The sequence below is a fragment of the Chenopodium album genome, chromosome 27 (assembly GCF_948465745.1).
Source record: "Chenopodium album chromosome 27, dcCheAlbu1.1, whole genome shotgun sequence".
Taxonomy (NCBI): Eukaryota; Viridiplantae; Streptophyta; class Magnoliopsida; order Caryophyllales; family Amaranthaceae; genus Chenopodium; species Chenopodium album.
This window is the reverse complement of record NC_137860.1, coordinates 18,422,055-18,433,790: the sequence shown is the minus strand read 5'-3', so window position 1 is coordinate 18,433,790 and position 11,736 is coordinate 18,422,055.

Sequence of the window (11,736 nt, the reverse complement as noted above, 5' to 3'; positions counted from 1 at the left end):
CCACTTGTCCTTCCAAAGAAGTGAGCTTTTAGTGTAAAGTCCTTTTCCTATGTCACTTAATGTCTCTTTATGAACTATAAAGTAAGATTATTCGTCATCCCTATTATGTCCAGAAGTGTTTCTCGAAAGCCGAGTTCGACTGTCAATAAACAAATGATTTCTTAAATCCATCCGAGCACGGCCATGCATTTTTACAGTCTCGCTCTTCGAGAGGCTTTGTAAACAACAAAGACATGTTCCTTATTGTTAGTAGGGGGACATTCTCAGTCTTGTAATTTCAGCTTCTCTTACTAAGAGGACCTAGCCGCTCGATTGTTGTCGTTATAATCCCCATGTACGGTAGACGTTTGACCAACATCAAAACGGACTAGTACTCAAACAAGAGAACTTACAATACTCATCATCAAGAAAAAAGGTTCCAAATAATGAGAAATATACTTATGAGAGTTTTTGAATATCTTAAAGTATTCTCATAGGTTGATCCGGTATGGTTCTAAAACAAACATGTGTAAATGATTTATGACATTTATGTCCTCGTAGCACAAGAAACGATGCTATAAATCATACTACACACTCATCTCAAATTGTCATTAATCGTCCACCATTTAAATGATCTTGATTAGGGTTAATTTTTTATTAAAATATTCAATGTTCACTTTTTAGGTGTTTCTTTATCCAAGACATTGTCTTGATACCCTATTTTGAATATTCTTAAAATCGAATGGATACAATAATTAATTCTAAACCACAATTAAATAGCAACGGAGTGTTTTAAATTGCATGAAAAATTTAACTACTCCAAAACTGAATGGTTCATCATAGTGTTTTACATTAAAATTGTCCAAAATTATTTAAAACACTAAAATAAGGAAATAAAAGCTAGTCTAAGATGTGCCTGATTTCCATTGCCTCAACGTGCTTGTTGTGCTTCACTTGAGACAAAGGTTTAGTAAGTGGATCGGCTACATTGTAACCCGTTCTAACTTTACAAATTTTGATTTTACCTTCTAATTTCCACTCTCTAATCATGTGAAATCGCTTTTGGACATGTTTGACCTTCTGATGTTCTCGAGGCTCTCTAGCCTGAGCAATAGCCCCATTGTTGTCACAATAGAGGTCTATTGAACCCTTGATGGAGGGTACAACATCAAGTTCACCGACAAACTTCGGAATCCAAACTGCCTCCTTAGTTGCCTCAGATACTGCCAAGTATACGGCTTCAGTTGTAGAATCTGCACTTGTGCTTTGCTTAGCACTTTTCCAACTAAACGCCGGGGCCGGCTATGAGCCTGTGCAAAGAGACCCATACCATAGGGCCCCAAAATGGAGAGGGCCCCCAATTGAAAAAAAAAAGTTGTTACTGATATAAGAAATATTAATGTCCAATGTGTTAACGTAAATGAAATTTGCTAAGTTGGTAGCAGACCAATACTTAAATCATTTGGCTTGGATTGATGTGCTGGGTTCGAACCTCCATGTCCAAAAAAATTTCTGCCATTCTCTTTTGTTTCTTTTTTTCCAGCCTTTATTTTACTTTTTTTTCTTTTTTTATTATTTTTGTTTGTTTAGTCATGAGTCTAGGGAATTAAGAGGTCACACCAGTTTTGCTATTTTTTTAATGTAATAAACAGACTAATCAAACTTTACACTTTAGGTTAATTAATTGATAAACATATTTATTCAAAAATAATATATATATATATATATATATATATATACATATATATATATATATATATATATATATATATATATATATATATATATATATATATATATATATATATATATATATATATATATATAGTTTCTCTCAGAAAAAAAAAGAAGGAAATATATATATGGGTTAAAATTGAAAATGAAATTCTATTATCAATATCATAAACTTAATAATACAAACATAAGTTTTATGTGTTTTATCTTGTAAAAAAAGAAGGCTAATGAGTTTAGAAAAAGAAAACTATAAAGCTTACGTTTTGAAATCATTGGGGCCTAATTTAAAAATAGCACAGGGCCCCTAAATTGGTTGGGATGGCCCTGCTAAACGCTCCTCCATAGAGATAATATGTACCCAGAATGTGACTTGAAGTCGTCTTTGTCTGTTTGGAATCTTGCGTCGGTGTAACCCTCAACAACCAATTCATCTTAGCCACCATAGACCAGGAATTAATCTTTGTTCCTTTTCAAGTACTTTAGGATATTCTTGGCCGCAGTCCAATGCGCCTCTCCTAGGTCTGATTGGTATCAGCTCGTAGTGTTCAAGGTATACGATACATCTGGCCTAGTACATATCATGGCATACATGATCGATCCAATTAGTGAAGCATATGGAATCTGATTCATCCTTTCTCGCTCATCAGGTGTCTTTGGACACTACTTCTTGCTTAGGGTAATGCCATGAGACATGGGTAGGTGACCTCTCTTGGCCTCCTCCATGCCGAATCGAGCCAGGTTCTTATCAATATATGTACTTTGGCTTAATCCAATCATCCTTTTCGATCTATCCCTATAGATCTTGATGCTTAAGATGTACTGAGCCTCTCCCAAGTCTTTCATTGAAAAACACTTTCTAAGCCAGCCTTTACAGACTCTAACAACGGAATGATATTTCCAATGAGTAATATGTCATCGACATATAAGACTAGGAAGGCGATGTTACTCCCACTGACCTTCTTGTAAACACAATACTCATATGGATTCTTGATAAAAACAAAACTTACTAATGGCTTCATCGAATCGCGGATTCCAACTTCTGCTTGCTTGCTTTATTCCATAAATGGACTTCTTAAGCTTGCATACCTTTCCAGCATTGGTTTGGTCGACAAAACCTTCAGGCTGTGTCATGTACACAATTTCTTCCAAAATTCCATTAAAAAGGCGGTTTTGACGTCCATCTGCCATATTTCGTAATTGTAATGTGCAGCAATCGCTAGGATAATCTGAACGGACTTAAGCATTGCAACTGGAGAAAAGGCTCCATCATAATCAACTCCGTGAATTTGCCTGTAACCTTTTGCTACTAGTCTAACTTTGTAAATGAATACATTTCCATCTTTGTCGGTTTGCCTGGGTGGAGCCCGCTTCCGATCAGTAATATTAATGCATAATTGATATTACAGCTTAATCTTAACTGAACCCTTTGGGTCACACCCAAACAACTAACGAACCGACGCGACGAATTAATTCGGAAGGAATTAATGAGTCGACCGAGTAATAAATATTTAGACGTCGGAAATTCGAGCTTAGAGCGTCAAAACCGAGCGTCGGAAGTCGAGTCGAAAATAGTAAAAGACAAGACGTGCAAATAGTAATAAATCAACGTATTTCCCAAAATACCCCTAGCATCGGAATCCCCCCAGCAAACCAAGTGCTAGGGGCACAATGCATAGCATGGTGGCTAGCATGCGCACCAAGACGAGCCTTGGTTGGCTGGTGCGTGCTAGCACACCAATGTTAGCTGTCGCAGCCAAGTGCACGCATAAGGCAGCAACAGCAAAGCCTCGACATCATGCCTTGTCGGCAGCCCACACTTGTGGAGCGTGGCTTCCTGGCCGACGGCAGCAGCAGCAGCCCACACATTGCGTGTTGGGCTTGCTGGCCGAGGGTAGCAGTAGCAGCCCGCACACATGTGCAAGGCCTGCTGTGCGTGGCAACCACACCATGGCAGCCCACATGGGTGTCTTGGTGCCCAAGTGGGGCTGCCATGTGGCACGATGCAATTGGGGGTAGCTTTGATGTGTTGGCCGGTTTTGGGGAGAGGGAGTGGGGAGCAAGTTTGGTCCCCCCCTCTCCAAGTGGTCATCACCTACCCCTTCATGTATGCATGACACTTTTTAATTTATTACTAGTTTGCTTAATTATTTTATTTTAGCTTTAAAATAAAATGTGAAAATCTCATAGTCCCATATTGATGGGAGAGAATTTCATACTCTCATCATTCTCTGTAAATACCCAACTTGGGGCATTGGGAATGATGCTTGAGTAAGAGTTGAATAGGGCATTGCCATTGCAAAAACCCTTGAACTCATAGTTACTCGGGCTTGGTCGGGCCTTGCTAACCCCAAGGCAATAGACCTTTGGTCGGTTGTCGGGTTGCGGGTGGATCTCCGTCGGAGGCCGTCGTAATATCGAGGCTCGCTTTCAAGTAAGAACCCCGGTGGTCGGGCGAAGCACGCGACAAAGGTATAATTCCTATTCTATCCTTTGTGTTTATTAAGTTATGCTTATGTGGTTTGTATTATTGCGAGCGCGATCCTTGGCTCAGGTTTTTTCCGCGGTGAGTTGGACTCACCAAACCACAACAAAAAGGTCATTAAAGGATATATGGTCTCGGACTTCTTAGCAGACTTTCCAATAGAAGATTCGACACCAATACACGACAAAGAATTTTCAGATGAAGACTTGATGGTCACAAAAGATGATACTTGGACATTATACTTCGACGGAGCCTCAAACCAAAAGGGATGTGGCGTAGGAGTATTATTAGTATCACCTAAAGAAGAACACGTTCCAATCTCCATAAAGCTAGATTTCGACGTTACCAACAACGCCGCAGAATACGAAGCATGCGTTGTAGGCCTCGAAATAGCTTTGGCATTGGGAGTAAAGAAACTTCGAATATTCGGAGATTCTTCTTTGATCATTAACCAAATCTCCAAAAGATGGAAAGTAAGGAGCGAAAGCTTAGCCCCTTACCAAACTTATCTGGAAACTCTCACCAATCAATCGAAAAAGGTAGAATACACATATCAACCTAGAGAAGAAAACCAATTTGATGATGCCTTGGCAAGACTAGCCTCAATGGTTAGGATTTCACGGAAATCGAGCACAAAATAGAAGTCATTTAGTAACAAAATAACGATAAAATTAATTAAAAGAAACATACTATAATATGTTTTACAAAAATATACATATACTACATATCTTACTTAGAATTTTATTTGTACAATACTCAAACGATAAAACTCTTTTATTGCTATTATAATATATAAATTAAATATTTACAGTTTTATTGTCTTAAATAACTTGTCAATTTAAGAAGATATAAAAAGAAAAATAAAGTTAGAGTAATAATTAGTTTTGGAAAATGATTTTGGAGGGAAAAAAATACACCAGGAAGTGACATTTTTCATTTATGGTATCTGTTTTAGTAATATGTTGTTATTTGCGATAAATATATAAATTATGCATTTTTACAATCACAAGTAACATTATGAGTGCCTATACTGGTATACATTCGAAGTCCAACAATTTATAGTTTACGCACAAGTAATAAAGGTAGTTGGTCATAAGGAAAATCATCCTCAAAATCAATAAGATTTTTTTTTAGAAAATAATTACTTCATACTTAATTCGACGTAAGTTCTATTCATAAGCTGAGTTTGCTAGACATTCTTGATCGAACTGTTAGATTATGTTTATAATCTAGTACATATTTAGTTTGTAAACTACTAATGTAGCCTTAATCCTAACCCTAGTGTACGCTTGTATTATATATTGATTTTTAATCAATGAGAAAGGCACAACAAATATTCTCAAATTTTCTCATAAATTGCACTTCTTCCCAAGTTCAGTATGTAATGTAGTATACGTAGGATTATATATGAATGAGTAGTAGTGCACGTTAAAAATATGATGCGTAAGTGTCATCACCTAATCAAATTCTTAGTGGTTCGCATTGTTTACAATCTAGACATCCATAATTTCAAGATTTTTGTTTAAATTATTTTATTGCCTATATATATAGATTAATAAACTTTAATATTCTCATTATCGCTTTAGTTCGCTGCAGTTCTGGTGTCTAGTTCTCAATCTTACTTGTCATATCATAAGAGGCTAAATCAACAATATGCTCATCAGGTTTCTTACATATATAAACCAAATATTAAATTATAAATATAGTGCATAATTATGCATAAAATCATGAATTGTAGTGTATTTTGCCATTATAATTGATAATTACACTAGTGAATAATTTAAATTGATGAAGAAAGTAATAAGAATTGATTTAAATCATACTTTGTATAATGCTAATTGATTTACGATAAACAGATTATGCATTTTTACAATCACAAGTAACAAGTTGAGATGCACGCATCTTCTACGACCTAGTTTATGAGTGCCTATACGTTAAAATTGAAGTCCAACAATTTATATCTATCTATCTATCTATCTATCTATCTATCTATCTGTTTATCTATACTTATAATTAAGTTCTACGCACAAGTAATAAAGGTAGGTGGCCATTTTAACCCAAATTTCATAGGTATACCTTAATTCATAGATATACGCACAATGACACAAGTTTCATTTATGATCAATGGAACTTCTAGAAACCAAAGCTAGTTAATTAAGCAATTTAAGTTCGTTAAATTCCGATCTAGGAATTGTTGAAGACATGCATTAAAGAAGTGTACGTATTGATTTGTGTCACGGAAACTCTAATTTTGTGATAATAAAGATGAAAATTGAGAACTTGCGAAATTAGTTAATTTTGGCGAGAATTCAGTTAGACAAGTTTGTTAGCTGCTTTTGTTGTTTTCTTAGTTGTTAAGATGCTTTATTAATTTGTTATTTGATTATGGAAGAAAAGCTAACTATCTTTATATATAGCTTAATAAACTGCAATATTCTCATTATCAATTTAGCACTCACATACATCAATCACAATATCGCTATAGTTCGCTTTACTTGTCAATGAAAATTTGGTGTAGTACTTTTATAGTCATGTTACTTGTGTGTTAATACTCGTTTCTATTTCAATGAAAACTTGACTTAATTTTATGATTATCAAACATCTTATACACCTTTTATTTCAAGAATTCTAGGTTTGTATTCAAAGAAAATGGAAGGAAAGACAATTATTACAAAATGTGTGATTGGTTTTACATCAACAGTTATGGGTTTTGCTATAGAGGTGCATGGTACTCCTTTGGGGTGATGTCCTCAACGATGAGCATGGTACTGAAAACATTCATTATTGTCAAGCCGTCCACCCTAGATTCTTTGCAAGGGTAACTGTATTATGCTTAGTTAGTACTGCATTCGGTATCCTGTACTACGTAAGCCTTTTAGGTGGAAACATGTGATGGATTATAGGATCTTAATTTCATTCGTTGAATTTATCCATTACAACCATACCCGTTTTCCAGGTAGTGGTGGATAATAGATTAAAAAGTATTGGGGTCAAGTTTTGAACTTTAAAAAGTTCTAATTAAAATTGACCCCACTTAATAAACTAAAAGGATATGGGTGTGCCATACATTTTGGCCGCGCAAGTCCTAATATCTGGTGGCATATATATGTACAATATATGTATAATATATGAACTTAATATAATTTTAAAATACGTGAGAATTTGTAAAGAAGTTAATTGAGAATCGTCACTTCATCGTACGTATTTCAATTAATTTCTTATTTGGCCAAAAAATAAAGAATATAGTAACCAAATTTCTAAGGGGTCGGGTTGTCCTTGCCTTTATTTATACTTTAATTTTTTTTCCTTCATGGTTCGCATTGTTTACAATCTAGATATCCATTATTTTAATATTTTAGTTTAAATTATTTTATTGCTTATATATATAGATTAATAAACGACTTTCCTCCAATATTTTCATTATCGCTTTAGTTTCGTCTAATTCTCAGTCTTACTTGTCGATCATATTAAGAGAGGCTAAATCAACAATCTGCTCAACAATATGCATAAAATCATAAACTGTAGTGAATTTTGCCATTATAATTGATAATTTCACTAGTGAATAATTAAAATTGAAGTTTGAAAGTCATATGCATTTGTTTAAATCATACTTTGTACGAGTATAATGTTGATTGACTGATTTGGTTGATTACAAAGGTCATAATTAATTTGGAAAAGAATTATATATATATATATATAAAAAGTGCAATGTGATATATTCATATATAAGAAGTAATATTGCTGATGTTGTGGTAATGGAGAATTATATTGGTTTATGAGGGTGGACGGTAAAAAAACACAATAAATAAGGAGATATCTAAAAGGGAAAATCCATTTCAAAATGAATCCAATAATGTCTCACCTGATATGGTTTTGACGTTTATACTAGTGTCTTTCTATAGTCTTAACCATAGAAAAAAGGCATAAACCGGCTTACATTCAAGCCATAGAAAATGATGAACTAGTCCAAGAAGAAGAAGAAGAAGAAGAAGAAGAAGAAGAAGAAGAACAAGAACCTTGGTATACAGACATACTCAACTATGTCACCAAAGGAGAATATCCTCCCCATGCTGACAAAAGAGCAAAACGAGCTTTAAGACTTTTGGCTTCCCAATATGTGCTCATAGACAACGAGTTACACAAAAGGGTACCTAAGGGTCAAGCTCTCTTATGTGTAGGAAAAAAAGAAGCCCAAAGGGCTATGAGGATAGTCCATGAAGGAGTATGTGGAACACATGTTAATGGAAAAAATGTTAGTCCAAAAGATAATGCAAGAAGGATACTATTGGACTTACGGATGTCAATGGGACGGGTCGGGGCAGATGTTTGCCTTCCCATCCCCATCCCTACCTACAATTTTCATCCCCATCCCCATCCCCGCGGAGGGTACAATTCTAAAACCATCCCCGTCCCACCCCCCACTTGGATATTCATCCCACTTAATCCCCACCTAAGACCCGCCTAATCCCCACCTCCAAATACACAATCCAACATATTTAATTTAAATTACAACAAATATAATGATGATTAATATTAGACATTTTTTTAGTTATAATATTAGTATATTGCAAATTATTATATCCTCTATTTTATTTTACATAATTTTTATTATATAAAATAGTATTTAACGTTTATAATATTGTTTTATAAAATATATGAATGTTAGTTGGTGTGAGGTGGGGATGAGGTGGGTACGAAGTGGAGCGGGTGGGGATAAGGCGGGTATGATGGGGCGGGTGGAGCAGGGATGGGGCAGGTACAATGTAAATCCACCCTCGCCCCATAACCCATGGCGGGTATGATTTTTATCCCCAACCCCCCCCCCCCCCCCCGCCCCATCACCCACCAAACCAAAACCCTTCCCGCCCCACTAGGGCGGGGATGGGGCGGGCCTCCTACTTGACCCGCCCCACTAACATCCCTAATTGGACTACCATGAATAGAGACTGTCATTAATATGTAAAAAGATGTCCTAAATGCCAAATATACGCTAACTTACAACATGTTCCTCTATCTCTCCTCTACACCGACCTACACATCACCATGGCATTCTCAACATGGGGAATAGATATCATCGGAAAAATTACCCTCCCTGGACAAGAGGTCACGAATAAATTTTAGTGGCAATTGATTACTTCACTAAATGGGTTGAAGCAGCATCATATGCTAAACTCACCGCAAAACATGTAGCACTCTTTATCGAAAGAAACATCATTTGTCGACATGGAGTCCCACATGAGATGATAAGTGACAATGGAACTCACTTTCAAGCAGAATGTGAAGAATTGCTACAAAAGTATGGTATTTAACACCATCATTCTTCTCCTCATAGACCTCAAGAAAATGGTGCAGTTAAGGCAGCAAATAAGAATTTAAAGACCATCATCGAGAAAATGACAGAAAATTACAAGGATTGGCCTGACAAACTCCACTTTGCACTCTGGGGTTATTGCACGTCAATTCGTTCATCAACAAGAAATACGCCATTCTCCTTAGTCTATGGAATGGATGTCGTATAACCTGTAGAAATACAAAATCCCTTCTCTACGCATTGCGTTGGAAAGTAAACTCGGTGAAGTTGAATGGACTAGAGCGAGATATGAAGAGCTAATTCTACTCAATGAAAAGCGACTAGAAGCTCTACATCATACCCAATGCTATCAAACTCGTATGGCTAAGCACTTTAATAAGAACGTCAAGACAAGAAACATCAAAGAAGGATACTTGGTGTGAAAAGCATTAAGGAAAAATGTTTCGGATCCAAGAGGCAAATTTAGGCCTAATTGGTCCGGACCAAATATCGTCAAAACCATCCTATCAGGAGGTGCAGCAAAACTAACTGACATGGATGGCAACGAATTCTCATATATGACAAACCTTGACCAACTTAAGAAGTACTACCCATAATTACTTAAGTAGGACACTCAAGAGAGCTACGTTTGGCCCGATTCCTTTGGAAGGGATACATAGGCAACCCTTTACAAGGTGCGGCCACTTTAATTTTTACAAATCTCGCGCCCCAACATCGACGAAAATCAATCAGCATTAGCGCAACACAAAAAGTCTATCGCCAAATGACAGACAACAGCACCAGGCGACGAACTACAACGCTTGGCGACAAAATCAATTTCTGGCGACAGACTTAAAATCGCGGTGCCAATTTTCTGCGAAGATCTGCCCTCAAATTTCGGTGTATTTCGGAAATTTTCGGCTTCCGTACCCGAAAAATTCTGGAAAATAATCTAAGTTGTTTTCATTGCTTTAATAAAATTAATTGTAAAAGTTGATTTAATTAAAAGCTGAAATTGCATTAATAAATAAAGTAAAATTACATTATTAAAGGAATTTGAATAAAGCTTAAAAAAAAAAATTCACTTAAAACTTAAAATTGTTTAATAAATTGAAAGTAAAGCAAGGCTCTAATCTGTCTTCTCTTTCCTAGCCCTCTTCCAATTCTTGTCAGTGTCTTCATCTTCGTCCATCACTTTTGCTAGTAGACATCCTTTAGAGGATCTACACTCAACTTTGGTCTCTTCTTTAGTCTTCTTCTATACCCAAACTTTCTTTTCTGTAGAGTCAACCTTTCTTTTCCCTTTGCCTTTGTTAACAATTTTCTTCTAAGTCATAATAGGAGTATTAAATTCAACTTTTTCACCTAGGCGTTCCTTAGCAGGAATTTTCTTGTAACCCAGACAAGTCTTCACATTGGTCTTATTTTCATCTTCGGTCTTGTCCTTTTGAGATCTACCAAGTAATCACTTCTTCACATCCTTAGACAAAGACGGTGGAACCTTTTGGGTAATCACTTCCCATAAAGGCCTAGCACACCAATAGTTGTCAAACCTTTCAACCTCTTGAGAAACCAGAAATTCATAAGGGCGACGAAGATCACCAGAAGGAATGGTTTGAGCAAGGCCATATTGTCTTTTTACCCTAGAGGGATAATAAAATGTCAACTTGGATAAGCTAGGAAGACGACAGAAAGGTTGGTTATGGACACCAATCACCTTTTCAATCTTCCACCAAGGAACAACCCACTTGATGGCAAAATCACAAAATTCAAATCTTTTGCCCCATTCCTGACGGCCCATCTTCACGAAAAAGCGCTTCTTTTGCCTCACAAAGCAATTTGGAGTGTATTTGTCAACATCATTAGGAGAATGATGAGTGACATTTATGGCACTCATTTGGTTCCTTTTAGGATGATTTCTATTTCATTTTATCTCTCTTTTCTTTAGTTTTCCTTAGTTTTATTCTTGTTTTCTTCATTTTATGCCTTTTGTAGTTAGTTTCTCTATTTTATGCATTTTTCTAGTTTTCTTGCTATTTTTCCCTTTTACTTGCTTTTTATCCTTTGATTGTAGGTTGTGATTGATTGTCCAAGGATTCCCGAGCTTCCTCTCCATAGTTTTCCATTGATTTTCATGCCTTAAGCTTGTGCAAGAAGTTTCAAGTCAAAGGGAGGTTCAAGGAGCATGCTTCAAGGTCTTGTTTATGCCTTCCTCATGGCTTCCACCCTTCAAGAAATTCAAGGAAGTTCC